The following is a 24475-nucleotide window of genomic DNA, read 5'->3' as shown; positions in this document are numbered from 1 at the left end:
GTTATGTTATTATGTATGTATATTATCCATATATCTCTGGACAGAAGCAAACTTGATCATTATGAATGGTCATTTTTATGTGATCTTGAATTTGGTTTGTAACTATTGTGAGAAGCATCAAGGAAATTGGTCTGCAGTTTTTTGCTGTTGTCTGTTTATTTTATTTTGGTGTCACAGTAATACTGGTTTTATAAAATTAATTTAGCAATATTCTTTCTTCTTTTATAGAATAATGCATATATGTCATAAAAATTAACTTGCATTTTTGAACCAGAATAAAATACAAACTTCTGAATTACAATTATTAAAATGAAAATGTTGAAAGTGTTGTGTTGCAGATATTTTGTCAGAATTTGAGAGTATAATTTTTAACATATGTAGGCCATAATTTAAATTCAACTTCAGCATGCATTAATTTTTGATGCTTCATAACAAACTTTTAAAACTCAGCATTGTGAAACGGTACATATTTATTATTTCACAGTAGTTACTGGGGGTTAGATGTCTGGCTACAGTATGTCTAAGTCATTTGCAGGGTAACAATCAAGGGTTGTCCAGGACTCGGTTCTCATCCAAAGCCTAATAGAGCATGCACCTGCTTCCACAGTCTCTCAGATCATGGAAGAAGTCATTTCCTTCTACTTGTGAAACTAAAGGCCTGACTTCTCTCTAGACTTTCCTGCCACAGGGACCTCTCAACATCATCACTGGTGCAGGCAGCAAAGCTAAAGAGGTTGAGCTGTCTAATCCCTTTGAAAGTAAAGTCCCAGACTTCCAGCATGGACCTACAGGATTTGGTGTTTTATCACAGTAACAGAAAAGTAATAATACAATCACTTATTTTCCTAAGCCAATAGAGCAAAAAGAATTTAGAGTAAACTTACAAACAAGATGAAATATCATACAACAGCACAGTTGTAGATGTGATCATTCATCACTTTTGCTGTGTTCTGTTGTTAGAATCAAGTTACAGGCCTCCCCCACACTCAAAGAGAAGGAGTTCTAAAAGGCATCAGGTTTGCAATACAAACATTCGCTGAACCACCTTAGAGTTAGTAAAGGTTTAGGCAGTGTAGAGATATATAACATGAAACATATAAGAAAGAGAAATTAATTTTTTTTCTTCTTTTAATATGTTATTCTCCCTAATTATATTTACTGTATATGAATTCCTTTTGCCTGATTCAGGAAAAAAAAATGTTCCATATTCCACAAAATAAACAGAAAAATAGCCATTAACAGAGACTACAGAATTAATTATTCCCACTCATAGTTAAAGTACTAAGCCCCAGTGTAGCTAGATTTAGAGGCAGGGTGTTTGGGAAGGTAAGGTTGAGTGAGGTCACAATGTTTGGTACTGTACAATAGAACGGGTGTCTTCATAGAAAAAGGTGAGCCACCAGGGATATGTGTACACAGAGGGAAGTACTTGTAAGAATACAGAGAGGGTCAGCCGCTCACAGCCAAGGAAAGATGGCTCCAGAAACCCGCACTGTCAGACTCTTTGTGTTGAACTTCTTGCCTCAAGAAGATAAATTTTTATTGTTTAAGTCACATGAAAGACGTATGGTATTATGACATGTTAGTCCCAGTCAACGAATAGGTTAGAATTTCAATGAATTGGAAAGTATATCTGATGACTTTAATGACAATATGGTAAATAAAAAGAAATGCACAAAAAAGTCAAAGAAAAAAAATCAGAATAAAAGTGCCATGAATATTAAACTGAAGAATGTGAAGAAAGTTTTAACCCTCAACTTGACACAACTTGGAAGTGGGAGCCTCAGTGAGGCATTTCCTCTACAAAATTGGCCTGTGGGCACGTCTGGCATTTTCTTGATTGTTGAGTGATGTGAAAGGGCCCAGCTCAGTGTGGATGATGTCACCCTTGGACAGGTGGTCCTGAATTGTATAGAAAAGCAGGCCAATTACAGGTCAAGGCAACAAGTCTGTGGTTGGAACATGTGAGCCAAATAAACCAGTTCCTCTCCTAGTTGGTTTAGGTTGGAGTGTTTTATCACAGTAATGCAAAGCTAACTAACAGAAGGGACTAGAAGTGGAGAAAAGATTACAAGAGACATATATAAAGACATAACAGTCAAGAAGCCTGCAGAATGAATAAAGGTCTGCTATGAACTTTGAAACACTTGGGCTTTTATCCTACTTGCAAGTTAACTACTTACTTTTATTCATATTTTTGACTGAATGTTTGATAATTTTATATATTTCAGTCAAATTTAGACCCTCCCCTATTTGTCTATGGTCCCCCTACTGGGTTTCATGTACTGTCATACATATTAAGGCCTATCTAGCCAAGTTTGTGTCCACAAATATTTTTTGGTGTGTGTCCAACCAAAGGAGCCTGTTTAACCTATCTAATATCACACCTTTAAAGAAAACCAACTGTCAGTCTCCCTGTAGTTAACAGTGACCAACGGTTCCTCAGCTCACATTGGGACTTCTTACCAACTTCTTTACTTCTATGCTGGAATTTTGTCTGGCTTCAGCTTGCATGAGTTTTGTGCATACTGTTAACATTACTGTGAATTCAAATAAGTATCTTCCTAGTTGAAGTGAAAACACTGGTTCCTTGTGGACATCAACCACTTCTTGTTTTTACAATGATTCAGCCTCCTCTTCCACAATGGTCTCCGAGTCTTGAGTGGCAGAGGTTTGATTTAAGCGTCCTAGTCAGAGATAAGCAACATGCAGTTTCTCATCCTCTGTACTTTGATCAGTAGTGGCTCTCTAGGTTAATCACCATCTCTTACATGAGGAAGCTTCACTGGTCAGAGTTGAGAGATGCATTAATAATTTTCCTGTCCATTGTTTTGCTATGTTCACTAAGCTTGGTGTAGAGGTTGCATTATAGATGTGTCGCTTATGCCTGCACACTTCATAGACACTTTTCTCTGAATTTAACCAGTTGTGGAACTTTGTAATAATCTCCATTTGTTGCAAAAAAAAGCTTCTTTGATGAGTGGTGAGAGGTACACATATCTGTAAGTATAAGGATACAAACATACTGTTTTAGCATACAGTAAGAAGTTACATTTGTCTAGGGATGTGACAAAAGTTGGTTTTATTCTAGGATCTATAACCTCTCCAGGCATATATATTTGGCTATGTTCACAGTACCACACTTGAGTTCCCTCCCACTGAGAAGCCCTTAATTCCAATTAGACAGTTGTTGACTACCCCCAAGATAAAAGTGCTTCTACTGTGCCAGTAGAGGTTTTTTGCTGGGCTGGTCACTGTTATGGTTTATAGACTTTGCATGTGGGTGGGATCGTTGGCTTGTTTTCTTCCTTGGCAGTTTACATAGTATCTTCTGATAGTATGGGGGCTAGTCTTCAGCTAGAAGGCTTCCAGGTTAAATTTCCAACTCCACTACTCCAAGTCCTGTGTCCAAAATATGTCCTGTCTTCAACAATAAATTCTTACCTAAGTTCTTGAGGCAATCAAGGGCTGTCAAAATAGCCTGTATTCTTTGGGGAGCCTCTTAGACTACCCTGTCCAGCAACTTGAAGGAATGTTTCCCTTGCCTGGAACTGTGTTTTTACATGCCACAGTTTCATAGAAGTTGGAATCTGAATCAGAGGCAGAGGGAACTACAGCAAAGGGATCCAGAGCTAAATGTTTGCTTGACTCTTAAATTCCACAGGAGCAGCACATGGAGAGGTCCAACACGGTGTGATACATACAAGCTTGTGTCACAACTGAGAAACCCCAACTTTTCAGAACCCACCAATTTAAATGTGATATGAACAAATCTATCCAAAGTTTCCCTGGAGTAAGATATTATCTCATTTATTTTGGAAAGAAGACAAATCTAACCTTTGACTTTTCAAAGGTTGACAATTTTCTGTAATAAAAAGATGTTTTCAATGGTCGACTTCCTTAAATTGACAAGTTAGTAAAAAGCTACCAGTCGCTATTCACAAGAATAAACCATTGCAGAAACATAAGAAAGACCCATGGAGAACTGACTCTTGACCGAATTAACAATGATTACCTGCAGAATCAAAAGAGATAATTGCCTAGGCATATCATAAAACAACTACAGAAAACCAAAGGCAAATAGGAACATCAGAGGCAGCTTAAGAGTAGAGGATGGACCTGTAAAGAACAGCAATGGGGAGTAGCTGGATTCACATCCACAGAAATCGGGCAGCAACGAACCAAAGTGATTGAAGCACAAACAATTCCACTGAAACAAATAACTGTTGAGTCTATCCGAAGAAATCATTCCCAGTGATGACAGAACAGTCTTCTGTCAAAAGTCTCACTAAATAAAGCCCTGAATGATACTATTCAGGTAGAGAAGTGTTCCCAGCTAAGATCTTAAATTTTTGACTCTCAGCAGTTCTGAGTGGGATCAGATGATATCTCGTAATAAATTTAATTTTCATTTCCCTGATGGCTAAAGATGTTGAACACGTTAAAAGTATTTCTCATCCATTTGCATTTACTCCTTTGAGATCTCCATGTTCAGCTCCTTACCCCAATTTTAATTAGGTTGTGTTTTTTTTATGTTTAGTTTTTTGAGTTCTCAGTATATTCTAGATATTAAATTCCTGTCAGAAAAATAATTCGTGAAGATTTTTTTCCCATTCTTTTAACTGTCTCTTCACTCTAAAGATGAAGTCCTTTGCTTTACAGAAGCTTACTAGTTTCATGAAGTCCTATTAGACAATTGTTAGGTATAATGCTTGTGTGATAGGAATCCTGTTCAGGAAGTCATGTCCTGTGCCTGTATGTGCCTGCTTTCTCTTCTATGAGATTCAGGGTTATCAGGTCTTATGTTGAGGTCTTTGATCCATTTGCAGTTGAGTTTGGGGCATGGTAAGAGATAGGTATCTAGTTTCACTCTTTTACATGCAGCTAACCAGTTTGACAAGCGCGATTTTTTAATTTTTTAAATGTACATGAGTGTATTGCCTGCAGGTGTGTAAGTGCACCCGTGTAGTATAATGCCTGTGCAGGTCAGAAGAGGGTGTCAGATCCCTTGGAATTGGAGTTACAGACAGTTGTTAGGTGCCATGTGGATACTTGGAATTGAACCTGGGTCCTCTGCAAGAGCAGTCAGTGCTCTTAACCACTGAGATTTCGCTTCATCCCCAAGCATGATTTTTTTAAAACATACTGTCTTTTCTTTAATGTGTATTTGTCGTACCTTTGTCAAATAAAAGATGGCTGCAAAGGAATGGATTTAACTCTGTGTCCTAAATTCTTTTCCACTGATCAGTGTGTCTGTTTTATGCTATTACTATGCTGTTTTTTTTATTAGAGTAGCTCTGTAGTATAATTTGAAATCAGGGATTATAAGGCCTCCAGGGGTTATTTTATCATTGATGATTATTTTGACTTTCCCGATATTTTGTGTCTCCATATAAAATTTGAGATTGTTGTTTTTCAATTCATGTGAAGAATTGTATTAGAATTTTAATGAGTAATGGATTGAATTTGCAGATTGCTTTTGGTAGGATGACCATTTCCACAATATTAATCCTACTGTATTGGAGTCCATGCATGGCTTTAGTCCTAATAAAATTTCTTTTATGAAAATGGGTGCCCCCATGTGTGTGGTACATATATATTTAGAATCGTAATACCCTCTGGGCATACTTTTTCCTTTAATGAGTATGAACTGACCTTCTCTATCTCTTCTCTGACTAGTTTTAATATGAAGTCTATTTTGTAGACTATTAGAATAGCTGCACCTGCCCGTTTCTTATTCTGTTGATTTGGCATTGTCTCTGTCTTTTTACTGGGGAGTTGGAGTCATTAATTTTTAGAGTTAGTATTGATCAATGTTTATTAATTCTTATTATGTTGGTGTTGTAGTGCTGTTTTCTAATGCCTCTTTTGCTTAACTTTTCTGGGATAATCTTTATTCTTTCTGACCTCTTGAGAGTATTTAACCTTCTTTTCAGACTTAAGTATTCTATTGAGTACTTTCTCAGTGTTCTAAAGAGATAGAGCTAGTTTCACAGAAATAAATTCCTTAAAGCTGTTTTTAATCATGGAAATCTTTTATTTCTCTTTCAATTATAACTAATATTTGTGGTGGTCATATTAGTCTGGCTTAGAATTTGTGTTCTTTCATGATTTGTAGAACTTTGTCCAAGTTGTTCAGACTCTCATATTTATTTTTCAAAACATTTTATTTATTATTTTTATTTTTTATGTATATGAGTGTTATGCCAGCATGTAGGTAATGCACCTATGTCATGTAATGCCCATGGAGGACAGAAGAGGCTTTCGGATCCCATGGAACTGGAATTATGGGGAGTTGTTAGCTGCCATGTGGGTGCTGGGAACCACATTTTTCTAAAGGAAAGTCATCTGTTTTTGTGGCTGCCTTGCCTTTATATGTGACTTTATCTCTCTCATAATTTTTTGTATTCTTTTCTTTTTGGCTCTATACATTTAGTCTTTTGACTATTGTGTGATGTGGGAGTTTTTGTTTCAGTTCCTGTACTTGGCATTTTGTATGCCCTTTGTATTTTGATAGGTATATCTTTTCCTCGATTTGGGAAATTTCCTTCTATGATTTTATTAAAAATATTTCTGTGCCATTGACCTGGGCTTCTTTTCCTTCTTATTTGCCTATGATTTAAAGTTTTGGTCTTTTTATAGTGTCCCAAAAGCCTTTCATATTCCGTTCCTGGACTCTTTTAGATTTGATATGATCTTCAAATGAGCCATTTCCCCAAGCTCATCTTCAACATCTGATTTTCTCTGTTTCAGTTCTTCCATTTCCTTTTCCTCCTATTTCCTCTAAGATTTATTTTTGTTTGAATTTCTTAGTTTTTCATTTCGTGTTTTATTTCAGTTTTACTTTTCTTCAAAGAGTCTCTTTATGGAATTCTAATCTCAGGTTCTGAATTATTTTAGTTATTTCATTCAAGAGTTTGTGTGCGTGTGTGTGTGTGTATGTGTGTGCGTGTGTGTGTGTGTGTCTTTTCATGATCTTCATTCAGTTTCTACTCACATTCTCTTTGATTTCCTTGAACATATTTATAATTGGTATTTTGAAATCAAAATTTTGTATATGAACTGGGTTGCTATTCTTAGGTAACTTTTTTTTTTAATGTTGCTGAATTATTATTATTATTTTTTTTGTCTTTTTTGACACAGGGTCTCCCTGTAGCCCCAGCTGTCCTGGAACTCACTATGTAGACCAGGCTGGCCTTGAACTCACAGATATCTGCCTGCCTCCGCCTCCCGAGTGCTGGGATTAAAGGCGTGCGCCACCACGCCCGGCCTTAGGTAACTTTTAAATGGTGGTATTCACTTCTGTAGCAGACATATTATCTTTAAAATTTTTTATTTATTTATTTTTTACGTGTATTGCCTTCATATATGTAAGAGTATACATGTTGTGTAATGTCCATGGAGGCCGAAAATGATCATCAAATCCCTTGGAACTGTAGTTATGGAGAGTTGTTAGTCACTATGTGGGTGCTTGGAATTTAACCTAGGACTTCTGCAAGAACAGCCAGAACCTAGTGCTCTTAATTGCTGAGCCACCTCTTCAGCCCCTAGACATATTATCTATATTAATGTGTTTTTTTTTAGACTTAGGCATCTGGACCTAGGTTTTTGGATGTGTTTCTTGGTATGGGTCTTCTTTGTTGAATGGTTGGTTGTATCTTTGTTATTTTCCTACCTTGTCCAGTTATGACCCCAGTGAGTCATACTTGTTTGTGGGAATGACTTTCATAAATGAACATAATGTGAACTAATGACTTTTAATTCCCAGCAAAATCAAGTGCTCTGTGTCTTGTGACCTTGATACCTGACTTAAACTCAATTTGTTATCCCACCTGAAAAGATAAAAAGATATTGAATGAGTCAATGCATGATGTGGGTATGTTTGAGAATTAACATATCAAAGCACTGAAAAGTGGTGTCCCATCTCCATTGCACACAATGGAGGTTGGGAAAGATGATGGACCTTGGATAAATGAGATATTCTACAAGTAGAGATGAAAAGGTTGAAGGACCTTAGTCTGATAAGATTGGAGTGAAACCAAACTTGCCCTTTCCCAATTGATGCTGGAGACATTTTGAATAAAATTATCAGTGAAGCTGGGAACTGTGTCCCAGGGGATAATTCCAGGGACAGAGTTCCAGCTAAACAATTTCTACCAGTACAGTTCAAGGAGACAGAGGTTCCAAGAAGTACCTGGGGGAATGAGTATCCTCCATGTCGTGCTCACACTTAAAAGTTGATTAAAGAGTTAAGCTTTTATTTTTTCAGGTGATTGGATGCTGGTGTAGTAAAGTTGCACTTGGTGGTTAGTTTGGGCACCACTTTATGTTGCTGGTCAAATGAGGTATAAATAGTGGTCTCAGTTAAGTTTGTGATGGGTGCAACTTTTAAGTTGAGGTCCAGGGCTGACTCCTCAGGGCACTGGAACAGCATGGGACAGGCTGGGAGAACTCACAGATCTGGAGGCTCAAGGGTCCTAGCAAACCCCAGCAGGTCTGACAGCTAAGATGGTAGGGTGTAGGGAAGTTTGGAAGAGGGAACTCACGTCGGCAAGTCTGGGGAAGCTCTCAGATCTGGAAAACAAAAGGGGGTCCTAGCAGAGCAGACAGGATAGGCCCAGGGAGGTATGGGAAAGGAAACTTTCCTGGGAAAACTTGCAAATCTATGGGAACATCATGTGAGATGGTGGAATACCTTTTTTTTCAGTTTTGAATTTTTAAATAAAATTTTTGTGTATTTCATAGAAAACATTGTTTTAATTATTTACTTAATAACCACATAATTAGAAGAAGCATTTCATTACAACAGCATTGACATATTCAGTAACAATTTCCAGAGCTAAGATGCATCCTTTTCAAAATTGACTGTATATTTTAAGGTTTACAGTTGAATCGATACACTTATACAATACTGTACTCAGTATAAACCCTGTAAGTCATAAAATTGAATGAGGTCTTAACCTTTAAAAAAGATCATTTCATAATTAAAATATACTGTTTCATATAGGAAAAACTCATTTTTAATGCAACTAACACTTATATGTTTGCACATGTGTCTCTAATCTCTATGTATCTGCTTATTACTAGTCACAATCGGCTACTTTCTGAGATCCAGCTGAGCATGAATATAAAATGATCTGGTAGATTTCAGTGGTAATACTTTTCACATCTACTAATTAACATGAAACAAATTTTCATGCTTTGTTCTCAAATATAATTCACTTTTAATTTACTGATTTGTGTGTGGTATTTCATACAGAACATCCCAAACAATCTTATTCATCTATATACCCACATCTAAGTGAAACCCTCCTATTCCCCACCTCACCTCTTGCTGGGGCCCACATAGTCTGTTACTGTCCATTGTCAGTGCCCCCAGCCATTCCCCAGTGCTTACCCATCCGTTGAGTCTAGTTAGCCCATCTATAGTTCCTTGTTTTAGAAAGATCAGCTCTTCTCATCTAGCAGCAAGCTGTTGCCAATATTCCTTTAGATAAGAATGGATCTGCTGTTCAATTTCCCAGTTCTATGCTGGGTTACTGTTTGTGAGTCTCTTAGGCCACCCTGGCCAACAATTCAAAGGAATTTATCGCCTGTCTGGCATTGTTTGTTATTATGGAGCCATTAGCTATACATATAGACTCTTAAAGAATTAGACTGATCCCTTTAATCATTAGTTATGCTTTCATCTTGGGTGTTTAAGACCATGCAGTTGGCCCAGATAAGCCAATTTATTTTACTCTTACAGTCATTTGAGGAGCTGTTCCTCAGGGGTTACACGGGCTTAGGAGAAGCCCCTGGCTCCTTTCCTCTACAAGTTCCATCTATGTGAAGATAAGTCAAACTCCTGCCCAACCATGGCTGGCTTCACTTGGAAGCATGGAGGAAATGTTTTCTTTGTGTTGGCCCTCTTCTTTGTAGATTGGACACTGGTTCACATCCATCTGCTGGGGTCTCTGTGGCCTCCTTGATCAAGAAGAAAGGTGATTCACCACGTTACAGGGCATTTTGAGAGATGCTCCATAGTCTGCTGGGACTTAGTTGAGCTTGGAGGGCAAGGAGCAAAAACTGTCCTAAAGTCCCTCTGACCAAATTAGTATAGGCCTCAAAGCATGGCTGTGAAATATCCAATAAGGTTGGTTCCACCAGTCTGATACTTTTAATTACCATGTGCCATGTAGATAAAGCTTGGGCAAAGACCAAAAGTTCTTAGATAAACCTTGACTACATATATTATGTTCCTTGAGCTACTTGTATGTATAATTGTCAGTATGTTGTTGGACTTTTATAGTTCCTTCTGTTTTTTTTTTTTTTTAAACTAGCTAGGCATTATTTATCTCTTGCATCTTCTAATACTTTAACCATGGTTTTTCCATTTAAAGTGCCCCCATCTTTCCCATTTCTCCCTTAATAATACCTTTCTCCTATGGTCCCACCTTTCTTGAGCTCCTTCTTTCCCTTTATCCCCAAGTGTCCTTGTATAACCCTCCATATCCGTCCCCTTAAAATAGCCCCATTTTTATCCATATCTCCCTTATTAAAACCTATTTTCTACTGCTCTTCTCTTTCAGATTCCTTCTTTTCTTTTACCTCCCTGGTTCTTTTTCATTATCCTGGTTCCTGTAGTTATGTCTGGATACATACTCACTTATAAGGACTTGGTACTAGGACCCATCCAAATATGAGGGAGACCGTACATCCTTTTTTTTTTTTTTTTCTGAGTCTGTGTTACTTCACTTAGTATAACAGTTTCTAGTGCCATCCATTTACTGCAAATGCCATGATTCCATCTTTCTTACTGCTGAGTAAAACTCCATCATATGAATGAACCACACTTTCATTTATCCAGTCGTCAGTTGAGGGGCACTTAGGTTGCTTCCATCTCTTAGCTATTGTGAAAAGAGCAGCAACAAACATGGATGTACAAGTGTCTCTGAAATAGGATGAGTTCTTTGGGTATATGCCAAGGAGTGGTATAACTGGGTCAAATGGTAGGTTCATTTGTAGTTTTTGAAGAGTTCTCCACACTGCTTTCCATAGGGGTTGAACAAGTTTTCACTCCTACCAGCAGTGGATGAGTGTTCCCCTTTCCCCATATCCTCTCCAACATATGGTATCATTTGTTCTCTTGATCTTAGGCAGTCTGACTGGGGTAAGGTGGAATGTTAAAGTGGTTTTAATTTGCATTTCCATAAATAACAATGATATTGGACACCTTTTAAAATGCTTCTTAGCCATCTTTAATCTTTCTTTTGAGCACTCTCTCTTCAGCTCCTTAGCCCATCTTTTAATTGGGTTACTTCCTTTCTTGATTCTTTGTTTTTTGAGTTCATTATTATGTTCTGGATGTTAAACCTCTGTCAGATGTGTTGCTGGTAAAGATTTTCTCCCATTCTGTGGGTTTTCTTTTCATTTCTTTGGTTGCTTCTTTTGATGTGCAGAAGCTTTTTAGTTTAAAGAGGTCTTATTTGTTGATTCTTGACCTCATACAAAACATCTTGATCATCTTTATATACCCTTCTGCAGTGGCCCCCTCCCATAGCACCCCACTGGAATTCATACATTCTGTTATTTGTGTTTCGTGTTAAGACCTATCATGTCAAGTTAGAGTCCCCAGATGTGCCTCAGGGCATGTTCACTCACTGGGATTTAGTGAGCCCATCTAGATTTCCTCCCTTTAAAAATATCAACTCTCCCTCACCCAACAGTAATCAGCTGCCAATAGCTCTTTAGCTAAGATTGGGGCCTGCTGTCTGTCTCCACAGTTCTGTGCTGGGTTTTTATCTGCTTGAGTTTGCATGGGTCTTATGCACGCTGACACCATTATTATAGGTTGGTATGTGAAGGGTCCCAGGAGCCTGTAGGACTCTATTTACATACGGTCATACACCTCCTCCTTGGCTCTTACAATCTTCTGTCCCTTCTTACACAATGGTCCCCAAGCCCTGCATGGGTGCATTTTAGTATAAGAGTCCTGTCCAAGGACTCACACTCTGTAGACTCTTAGTCTCTACATTTTGTTCATTTGTGACCTTTTGTCTTCCTGGCCTGCTGTTGCATGAGGTAGCTTCATTGACGAGAACTGAAAAACGCATTAGGGTTCTCTTTACCTCTTGTTCTATGTGCCCTGAGCCTTAGATGTAGAGGTTGAATTGAAGCTTTGCCATTTAAACTTAGGCAATTCATAGATAATCTCTGTGTATGAACAGTTGTGGAACTCTGTAACAATCACTGTCTGTTGAAAAGAAGCTTCTTTGATGGATGATGACCAGGATACGTGTCTCTAAATTTCAGGATACATATTTTGAACATGGTAAGAAATTAAATTTGTCTAGGGATATGACAGTCTTGGTGTGTTCTCTAAGATCTATGACCTCTACAGTTGTGTTTACCTATGTTTTATAGTACCACGCATGAGTTTCTATCATAAAGTGGGATTTAAGTTCAATTAAGTAGCTGTTGATTACCCCCAAGATAAGAATGCCATTACTGAGCCAATATCATTTGCTGTACCAATCATCAATGCGGTTTTGAAACCTTGAAGCAAGAATTGATCATTGATTGATGTTCTCCCGTACCAGCTTGTGTAGTGCTCTCCAAATCTATGAGAGCTAGCCTTCAGGTGAGGTGGCTTCCAGGTCAGTTCCAGCTTGATTGTTCCAAATCCTGTGTTTGAAGTATATCCCGTCTTCGGCACTAGTGTCATACCTTCAAGTTTTGGGAGGCAGTCAAGGGCTGTAACCATAGCCTGTGTAATTTGGGGAGTTTCTTGGACTACCCTGGCCAACAATTCAAAGGTAATTTCTCCTGTCTTGCAGTGTTTCATCTTATGTAGTCTTTAGTTACATGGATTGATGTAGAGATACTATATGTGTGATTTTTCATTATATTTTTGGACTGATAAAAATCCCTCTGTTTTTTCAAACTAGTTAGGTGTTATTTATCACTCCTTTCTATTTCCCTATCTAACCCTCCGTCCATGCCTTCCCAATTTATCGTATCCCCATTTCCCCATTTCTCCCTTGATGATTCCTGTCTGCTATGGTCCCACCTCTCTTGAGCTACTTCTTTGCCTTTATCCCCATACTTCCCTTGTATAGCCTTCTCTCTCTTCCTCCCATTTAATTACCCCCATTTTACACATTTCTCCCTTAGTAACATCTGTGTCCTACTATTCTCTCGGGTTCCTTTTTTCCCTTTACTTCCCTGGTTAGTTTCCATTTTCCTTGTTACTGAAGTTACATCAGGATATATACTCAAACATAAGTATTTGGTACTAGGATCCACAAATGAGGGAGAACATACTTTGTTTTTCTGAGTTTGTGTTACTTCACTTAGTATAACAGTTTCTAGTTGTATCCACTTACCTGCAAATTTCATTATTTCATCTTTCTTTACTGCTGAGTAAAATGACATTGTGTAAATGTGCCACATTTTTGCTATTCACTGGTCAGTTTAAGGGCACTTAGGTTACTTCCATCTCTTAGCTATTGTGAAAAGAGCAGCAACAAACATGGTTGTACAAGTATTTCTGCAATAGAATGTGTCCTTTCGGTATATGCCAAGTTATAACCTGGTCAAATGGTAGGCTCATTTTTAGTGTTTTAAGAGTTCTCCATACTGCTTTCCATAGGGGTTGCACAATTTGCAATTCCACCAGCAGTGAATGAATGTTCCCCTTTCCCCACATCTTCTCCAGCATTTGGTATCATTTGTTCTCCTGATCCTAGCCAGTCTGATTGGGGTAAAAGAAATCTTAAAGTGGTTTTAATTTGCATTTATCTAGTTATTAACTACATTGAACACTTTTAAAGATGTTTCTTAGTCATCTTTTCATCTTTATTTCTTCTTTTGAGAACACTCTGTTCAGATCCCTAGCCCATCTTTTAATCTGGTCACTTATTTTCTCAATTCTTTGTTTTTTGAAGTGTTGTATGTATATTGGATGTTAAACCTTTGTCAGATGTGTTGCTGGTGAAGATTTTCATACACTTAATGGGTTTTCTCTTCACTTCCTTAGTTGGTTGTTTCTTTTGCTGTACAGAAGCTTTTTAATTTAATGAGGTCCCACTTATTGACTGTTGATCTCAATTCCTAAGCAACCAATGACCCATTTAAAAAGTCTTTTCCTAGACCTATATCTTGGAGGTTACTGCCAATTTTTTCTTCTAACAGTTTATAAGTTTCACGTTGAGGTTTTTGATCCATTTGGAATCAACTTTTGTGCAAGGTGAAAGATCAATGTCATTTGTTGGAAATGCAGGATCCTTTTTTTTTTTTTTTTTTTTTAAAAAAAGACTTATCAAGTCTAAGCTTTTCCCAAATGTCCTTGGGTGTAAATCTTTGTGATGGACTCTGGTCCATCTGCCAGGGAAAACACCAATAAAGAAACCTGACTGTCCTTCTCCCATTATCTATCAGTTGCTAACAGTTCCTCTGCTAGGTCTGGGCTCCTACCCATCTCCCCAGTCCATGCTGGGCTTCCATCAGGTTTGAGTTTGCACATAAAAATATTTTTAAAGTGTGGTGATTGGCATTTGACAATCTATTTCTAACATCAATAACATTTCCTAAGACAGCCTTTAATTTTATCCTTCACATATATGCATTAAAATTTCAAACTGTAAGAGAACTTTCTTAAGTGGGAAAATTGCAAATACGGAAAAAGGCCTGCATTTCACAATGTAACAGATTTATCTCTGCATCCAGTTTAACATGCTCCTTCTGGAAGTGGTATTATCTAATGTTTCCCCCTAGAGGCTGAACACTTGACCTTACAAAGTGCAATTAAAATAATTAAAGAGTAAACTGGAAAGCCTTTTAATTAACAGAAAATACTTTTCCCACATGTTCTGATATGTTGAAGCATTATAGCATCATTTCAATTATGATATATAAATTGCTCTGTAGGTTTTAATTTCTTGGGCTACAAAATCTATCAGTGCACGTACTCATGTTATCTCTTACCTCTCTCCTAGCCAATCATATGCTTGTGGGGAAGCTCAAGCACTGAGAAGATTCAAGCGGTATCTTTTGATGGCAGGCATACATGCCAATATGTTGTGATATACCTAGAAGCAATCTTTCTGCCATTTAAAAATCTGAAACTAGGGGTTGGGGATTTAGCTCAGTAGTAGAGCCCTTGCCTAGCAAGCGCAAGGCCCTGGGTTTGGTTCTCAGCTCAAAAAAAAAAAAGAAACCTAAAGGACAAAAACCACCTAAAGGACAAAAAATTTATTTCTTCTGTCCTGATTGGAGTCGGAGTCGCAGCACAGAAGTTTTAGAAACAGGCAATGAAACTCTTCAGTTTTCCAATTTGATAGTTATTATTCTACTGAAATTTAGAGTAGTTTCAATGTGATCAGAAATGAAAATTTCTATTAGATAATTTTTAAAATTAATATTGAGAAGAATTGATACTGACAGCATTAGCACTGTCTTTACAGTAAAAGATGATTTAAAGACTGATTTGAGCAGATTTAAAGGCTAGAGACTGGAGAGATGGCTCAGTGGTTACGAGCACTGGCTGCTCTTGCAGAGGACTCAGGTTCGATTTCCATCACCTACATGGTGCTAGTGACTGTTTATAACTCCAGTTCCAGGGGAATCCAACACCTTCTTCTGATCTCCGTGGGCACTGCACGAGACAGGTGCACTTATATACATGCAGGCAATACACTCATATACTAAAATAAATTTGATAAATAGAATACTTTTTAAAATTTCAAGGCTAAACATTTTTAAACACTTGGTTCAAATATTTAAAACTGATAAAAAAGTAGCTATAAAAGATGCTTCCACTAATAATATATACCTCCCATCTCACCCTAGAGACAATAACTGTCAAACAAATTATAGTTATCAAGAATCTCATTCAAGTTCCTCTCGATGACATCATCTGGGCTCATTCCCTCTGGGTATCCATGCTCTCTGTTCTTATAATGTCACTGAGAACTAGAATGAGATTGTTGATAACTTTGATGATATGAATTTAAAGGAATCTCCTCTTTGAGGTATCAATGGTTTTGAGAAGCCTTCAATTATTGAGCAGAAATCTATTATTCCTTGTATTAAAGGGTGAAATGTGATTGCTCAAGCTCAGTCAGGTACTGGAAAAACAGCCACTCTTACTTTTTCTTTCTTGCAACAGTTGGAGATTGAGTTCAAGGAGACCCAAGCTCTAGTAAAGGCCACCAGCAAAGAAACTGATTCAACAGATCTAAATGGCAATTTTGGCATGTACAGACTATATGGGAGTGGCTTGCTTACATTGGAAGCAAATGTTCAATATGACATACAGAAACTACAGTCCGAAGCCTCACATATTATTGTTGATATACCAGGGAACATGCTTGATATGCTTAACAGAAGATGACTGTTGTAAAAATGGATCAAAATGCTCGTTTTGGATGAAGTGAATGAAATGCTGAGCTTAGAGTTTAAGGATCAAATTTATGAGATGTCCCACAAATTAAATATAAGCATTCCTGTTGTGTTGTTTTCTTCCACAATGACAACAGGTATGTTAGAAGTAACCAAAAAAAATCCATGTGCGTATATCTCATGAAACAAAGAAATTGACCCATAGTAGAACTGACCCATGAAGAACTTAAACAGAGTAATATAAATGTTGGAAAGTAGATATGGACGTTGAACGCACTTGTGACTTATATGAGACATTGACCATTGACCACAGTAGCTATTTTTTTCAGTTAAGGGTGCAAGATGAACTGGTTCACTGAGAAATCACAGGCCAGGGACTTCACAGTTTCTGCCCTGCAAGGTGACATGCATCAGAGGGAGAGAGATGTCACCAGGAGGGAATTTCAATCAGAGTCAGGCTGTGTTCTGTTCACTACTGGCAGATGTAGTCATCTTGACAGAACAGGTGTGGCTATAAACTTTGCTGCTGAAGTGGGCAAGAGGATCGTCTATAACCTTGAGATGTTCTCCCATACTACAAAGCAGGAAATGCCCATGAGTGTGGTTGACCTTATTTAATTCCTGGAATAAGATAGTTTTGAATGCAGTGCTCACTATAGGCAGTAACAATGTGTGCTCTACTTCTTTGAGAAGATTTTAATCTTGTCTCAATACTCATAATGAATTACACATACAGAGTCTGATAACAAAGTCACTCTCATCGTGAGTTCTTGTGAGGAAATGCATTAGCTTTATCGTCTTTAGTGTTGGATTGCTGGGATGCATATAAAAGATGGGGGCCCTTAAAATCTTTTCCTTCTGAGAAATTTATTTCATGTTTCTGTAAAAATGGTTTTATTAGATATTCTACATAAGTGAATAATATACTCGTGGACTAAGATATATATGTGCTGCATAAAATCACCCAATTATGTTAAATTAGCATATCTGCTTCTACTGTGTTTGTCATTAGCCTGAATAGAAAGACTGTATAGGAGTTTTTAGAAAGCATTTGAGTTCATTTTGTTTTTCATTGAGTTTTCTCAGTAAGGCATGTAATTAGCATTAAGTGTGAACTGGACCCTGTTGCTAAACCTCAGCAAGCAATCATTAGTCATGTTGCATATGTCTTAATGAAGTTTGACATTCAAGTAAATTGTATATTTTCTTAAAAAACATATTATAACAAATGCTGGCATAGATATAGGAAAAAAATTCTTTCACACTGCTGGTAGAAATGCCACTGAGGCCCTTATGAAAACTTGCATGGAGGTTCCTAACAAAACTAAAATTAGAACTACCATGTAACCTGACTATACTATTCCTGGGCATATACTGAAAGTACTCTAAGTCAATGTATCACAGGAATATTTACAGTTCCATGATTATTAGTGCATTGTTAACTGTGGTTAGAAAATTGAACCACCCTAGATATTCATCAACAGATGAATGGGTAATGAAAATGTAGTACATATACACAATGAAAATTTATTGAGCTGTAAGAAAAAATGAAATCATGACATTTATACAAAAAATGAATGGAACTATTTATTTTCATCTTGAATGAAGTATCCCTAACCTAGAAAGATAACTAGTACATTTTCTTTCATATACAGATCCTAGATTTTCATTTTTATGCATGTATATACATGTGGGAGGTGTAGGAGGTTACAGGTAACAGAACTAAAAATAAGCCCATGAGACAGCAAAAAGAGATCACAAGAGAGGGTTGGCAAGGGGACACACATCAACTTGGAAGAGCAAGGGAAGCTTCCATGGGAAAGTGGCTTCCAGGAAGACAGGTTTGGTGAAGAGAAGTAGGGAAGAGGATCAACAAAACAGAATATTCATGGGACTCCCTAGTCAAACCCATTGCACTGCACACTAATCTAAAAACCAGCAAAACCCATGTCATTTTAAAAAAGAATGTATGTGATTCAAGAATTTAAGAATTGGAAAAAAATAAAGAACAAAACACAAAAAGCAGAAATAGAAAGGCTGTGTGTAGTTTGATAACCAAAAGGCAAGCTGACAGAGGAAACAGAAGAGCTAATGACATAAAGGTACAATGTGCCACTGAAATTGAGAACAATCCGTTTCCCTGTTTATGTATAAATGTGTTTATCTTTAAAATGCTCATACTAAAATTAAGTCTCTCCAAAAGTGAAAGTAATTTTTCTTTCAATTAATGAATTCAAATATATGTCTATCTTTTTTAAACCAGAGATTTTTCTACATAAAGAAAAAAATCATGGAAGATGGGCATGATGGTGAATACTTTTAATCCTAGTACTAGGGAGGCAGAGGCAGGCAGATCTCTGTGAGCTGGAGGTCGAGAACAGCCTGGCCTACATACGTGGTGAGGTCCAGTTCCAGATAACCTGAGGTTACCCGGAGACCCTGTCTCAAAAACAAACAAACAAACAACAAAAAAAGAAAGAAAAGAAAGAATCACTGAAGTTTAAAAACTCAAGGAATTTAAATTATATAGTTATTGTACTTATTCAACATATTGTTGAATTTTATATTCCAGTTACACAAAAGTTTATATTAAAAGAGTTATCACATTTTCATAAACTTATTTCATATTTTACCTTAAACAATGATGTTTTTTGTTAACTCTGCTCATTGAAAGTGAAGAAAAAATGACCATCTCAGTAGCAGCAAACACCATTTGCATCCGGACTGAATTTATCATATGCTGTCTTCAAAAGGAGACCATGCAAATGATCTAGAGCTCCTTGAAGAAAGGCCTGACTGTAGGTCTAGAACAGGTCTACAAGAATGCTATTGGAGCACTGTTTCATGCAAGAAACTGAGTTGAATGTGGTGGCACACATCTACAATCCTAGCATTCTAATCTGAGGCACGGGTATCACATGTTTGAGTCAACCTGATCTACACAGAGAGATCTTTGGCAAAACAATAAAGACAAACAAGCAACAAAACAAAATAATATCTAAGAAACTATAAAAACTCATAACTGTGTTAAAAAAAAACCCCGAGCCCTCAAAAACCTATGTGAACAGGATTCCATTGTCCCAATGTGGAATAATTTGACCAACAATAATTAAAAACAAATGCTCTTGACTGAAATATATTTTTCAATATGGAGGTGTATAAAATGCACTTCACTCACAGTGGTCTTAATTATTCAGTGTTGCTGAATATGAAGTTAATTCATTAACTTGAAAGCGTGTAACACAGGGACAATATTGTACAAGAATAATACAGGAGTAGGATTGTCTCATTATAGAAAGGCATGAAGCAGAACTTGAATTCAATGTTTTACAGACCTCCAATTAGCAGACATACTGACCAGTCATCACCTTCTAAGTCAGCCAAATCTCACCTCCCAAAACTATACTGAAATGTGATCTAAATTTAATGCATATCTTATGGGAAGTGTAGCAAATAGAGGAACATATTTAAATATGCCTTGAGAAAGCAAAGACCAACATCTAGATAGAGGAATATTCTGTAGGATTAATGACATGTTTCCCATGATGAGTGGTGAAGAAAAACTATTGAAGAAATATGATTATAAAGTATGGACTTTATTTGACTATCAATTTAAACAAGCAGTAGAAATGAAATATATTTATGAAACAATTCAAAATTTAACTACATATAGGTATGTAATATATTAAACAATCATCTTTTTTGCAAAATGGTATTATGATTATGTTTTTAGACTTGGTCACTTGAGGATAATGTGAAGCATTTATGGATGAGATGTCCTTGATATTTGGGATTTGCTCTACAATGATATAAATGTGGGAAGTGGGTGAGTTTCTGAGTGGGAAATGAATACTAGCTGTGTGTGGGTGGAGAGGTCATTTCTTTGTAATGCTATTTTCAAACCTTTTTAATATAGGAAATTTATCCTTATTAAAAATTTTAAATGTAAATCTTCCTTCTATGAAATATAGCTTTTTTTTTTTTGCAACCAGGGGTTGAACCCAAGACCATGCACATGGTAGGCAAACTCTCTAACACCAAATTAAATCCTTAGCTGTCCTTTGCTTTTAAATTGTCACTTGAATTTTAGCAAGCAGCTTAATTCTGTCAAGGTTCATTTTATGGATGAGTATCTCTTTAAAACACTGCTCAGATGCATGAATGAACCCTTGCCCTGGGAATTTTTTGAGTTCTTAATACAGAAAGCACAAATGTGCTTGTGTCTCTGGACCTCTAAACTCATAAAAAGATATTATATAGCCTAAATTTGGGAAATTTTAATTCTACATTATGGTTAACATGTATTTATCTTTTCAGTTGTAAAGGTGAACTGATTTTCATAATTTAAATTCGTTTTAAATTCTCTTTACATATGTTTTTCATCATCTCCCTTATTTATTTCAAAGTTTACTTTAAGAAAGTTGTGAAAATATTAGGATCTACATCTATCAAGGCTACAGAATAACTGGTCTTATTAAGCTTCCATAAGCAATGGAATGCTGCCTCTCCCTGTATATCATAATAATCTAAAGCAAAGTTTATAGTTCATGGATCAAGATCTAATAGAAAGACACATTACACATTATAAAATGTCAAGAACTTTAGAATTGTACCTTAAAAACCACTACTACGTAGCCACACATTATGATTCCATAGTCTTAGATGAGACTCTACAGTCCAATCTGCTGTTTACCTAAGTTGAAACCTTAGCTTATTGATTGAAATGGTTTTCTCCTTTTGGAATATACACACTCAATAATGACTGTGCTCCTGTAGACACTTCTTTAGGTGAATTTTCCACATGTGATATTTTGTATTTTCATTTCCACTTAGTTAGAATGGTTATGTGGGGAGTGGTGGGGATGCTGGTTCCTCTCCCTTCTCTGTTTCTTTGTCTATATTTTTGTTCTTTTTTCTCCTACTTTAAAAATTGTTTATACCCAAGTTAAAAAATGTAGATTTTTTGTTATTGTTAAGCTTTACCAAAACCTAAAATGAAACAACAAACAACAGCAAAAATTCCTCCTTTTGTATTCCATTAAAATTAACACAAAAGCAGCTCCCCAGTTGATAGTTTGCTAGCATCAGCCCTATAGTGACCTGGAGTATAGAGGCACCTCACTGTGGGACATTGCTGAAGGTCAACAGGCTTTTTTACAGTGATATTCACTGTCCCCTAGAGTCCCAAACCTGAGCAATTCCCAAACACACAAGAAAACATTCAGTTTTTTTCTCTGAAAAACTTAATTTCATATACCTCAGTTATTTCATGCAAATTTTTTGTACCAATGTATACCAATGTATATCAGTGTAACAAAAAAACAGGAGAAAAAGGACAGCCAACAAGCACATTGTATTTATCTCTGTAACTTTTGGTAGACACGTAAGTGGTTCAGGCTGAGAAAATATGGTGGAATGAGGGCCTCATAGCCAGAAGAGCCTGGGTATCTGGCTTTATTTTCAGAGGGAAAAAAATCTGTGAAATTGATGAAGATCATTATGTGGTTTCTTGGAGGAGGGAGAAAGAAGACAAGGGAGAAGAAACAAAATTTTCTAAGACAGGACTCTCAGAAGATCCTGGTGCTGTGCCAAGTGATTGCAAAATGAAGGCTTAGCACAGCTGCTTTCTCTCAAAGCTTCCCTTTTGCTGGCTAGTAAGAGTTTCATGTTTGGGCTGGAGAGATGGCACAGCAATTAAGAGCAGTTACTGCGCTTCCACATAACTGAATTCCCAGCACCCACATTACCTGTAACTGCATTTCTAGGGTATCTGATACCCTCTTCTAGACTCTGTGGGCACCAGGCATGCTGTGGTGCACACACATATGAGCAGGCATGTGCACATACACATTAAAATTTACAAAACAAATCAATAACATGCTAAAAATGAATTTCTTGTTTTAAATTGTTTGCAAAAATATGTACAAAACTCAGTTGTGGAATGTAGCACGTGATGACAGATTATGGTGATGCTTGAATAAACAAAGTCTAAGTATTAGCATACATTTCAGTCAAGTGGGATCCAAACTGTTCCAAGAATCCATTCCTTAAATCGTCTCTGAACTATCCTTTCAAACAAAGGCTCGCTCTTTCTTTTATTGAGACAGAACCTTCAACGTGAATTGGAGAAGGAAACAAGCAACTGTCTTATGAGACGATTATGTCCCTTCTGGCCTTCACTGACCTAGGACACAGATACACCACAAACAGAAGTTATCAATCTAATCTATTATTTGCAACACAAATGGCATATTTTTTACATCTTCCTTGCTTCCAATAAATCTGCTTTCCCTGGTGTTGCTTGATTGATAGGTCTCACACACATACAAGACACACACACACACACACACACACACACACACACACACACATTATTCTGGGTCAAAGACAAGGAAGAGTCTTGAGGGATTAAGGCTATATGGCTTAGGTTACAAGAGGAACACAAGCTCAGTGACCTTATCTACATTAGAAACAAGTTAAGATTGATTTTTTTATGGCAAGGATAAATAAAAGTCCATCTATTCAGAGCATGGCCATATTTTGAAAATAATTCCTACACTTAGTCATCAGCAATCCTTTCGTTATGAGTTTTTCAAAGAAATGCTACTTAATTTCCAAATTACTAAGATTTAATTTTATTTCCATAATTCACCTGTCTAATTCTGAGTTTTAATTAATTCCTCTATTGGCAGGGAATATGCTTAGTACAGATCTTATTCTTCAAAACTGTTGAGATGCATCCCGTGGTCTGATCTATCTTGATGAACATTTAATGTGAGCTTGAGAATTATGTATTCTACTATTGTTGAGTGGAGTGTTCTACATGTATAAAATGGATCAAGTCATATGTGTTCATACTGATTTTTTTGACCAGTTGAATTAGTAGTTATTGGTGTTTGCCTGCAACACTGGGTTTAATTATTTCTCTTTCAGTTCTGTCATTTCTTTCCTAACGTGCTGCATTTGGTGTTCTGTTGTTAGATTCAGTCTCATCTACTATTACATCTTTTGGAGAAGAATTGGGCCATGTATCATTATGCAATACTGTATTTTTGGCTCCTGTCATCTTTCTTTCTTCAGTTCCCTTTCTGAATCCACTTCACATGAACTTACAGCACCAAATCCAACATCCTTTGGATGAGCGTTTTTGTACCTTTCTCCACGCTCAGTTGTAACCTAAAGACAGCATGCCTTTGGCTCTTGTTTTCTGTTTCATTTGTCATTCATTCCGGCCATCCCTGCTTTTCACCTGCTATTTTCAGAACAATCATACATAAAGTAATTATTGCTAGACTTGGAACCTTGTCTTCTCTCTTTACAGTCATGTTCTGTGCATAGCTTTTTATCTTTGATTCTCCCTTTGCATCTGTCACTAAAATTTCTTCTAGAGGCATAAAGAATTTCCACTCCATCTTCCCTTGGTGCCTATGAAATACTGAGGTATGATTTTGCTGAACTACCATTTGGGAAACCAGTGAGTTTATTGGGATTACTTATAGAAATATGGGTGAGGGTTCACTTACAGGAATGTGTGTGCTCCACTCCTAAGTTCCTAATGGAAAATCTTCATCCAAATGTGTATGGTGATAACTTCTTGCCCACAGCCACACAAAATGACTAGAGAGCTTAGCCTTGGCCTCCTCAGTTCATACACCCTTAGCCCTTCCTCCTTGTGCAACTAGGGTTGAATGGTTTGTTGGGAGGTGTAGCTGACTCTCTCTGCCCTTTATTTCTTGCTGAGGGTAGCAGTCGACAAGCTTAGCTGTGATGATCCTAGGCATGTGGCTGTAACCAAGCTTGGGAAATGGTGTCAGTCCTTCTCTTACTGTAGAGGCCATTCTTATGCAATGCTCATTTTTTGTTTTTACTGATTGAACATTTCCATGATTCCACTTTATCCTTTATCTTACCATTACAGTTGTGTCTCTAGATTTTACAAAATACTCTTTTATTGTTTTGTTGAGTTTTTGTGATTTTCATAACATATAATTTGATGCTATTTAATGCCCTCCCCAGCTCCCCAATCATCACATTCCCTTATTGCCCCCATTCAATTTAATGTACTCTATTACACACACACACACACACACAC

At 37.0% G+C, this 24475-nt stretch overlaps 1 pseudogene; it reads left to right on the top strand.

The window, feature by feature from the left end:
* Nucleotides 1-17001, top strand: part of LOC103733843 — a 20418-nt pseudogene extending 3417 nt beyond the window's left edge.
* The last annotated feature ends 7474 nt before the right edge of the window (nucleotides 17002-24475 follow it).

Source organism: Nannospalax galili, unplaced genomic scaffold, assembly GCF_000622305.1.
Source record: "Nannospalax galili isolate Female #2095 unplaced genomic scaffold, S.galili_v1.0 scaffold276, whole genome shotgun sequence".
Lineage (NCBI taxonomy): Eukaryota > Metazoa > Chordata > Mammalia > Rodentia > Spalacidae > Nannospalax > Nannospalax galili.
This window is presented reverse-complemented; position numbering and strand designations above follow the sequence as displayed.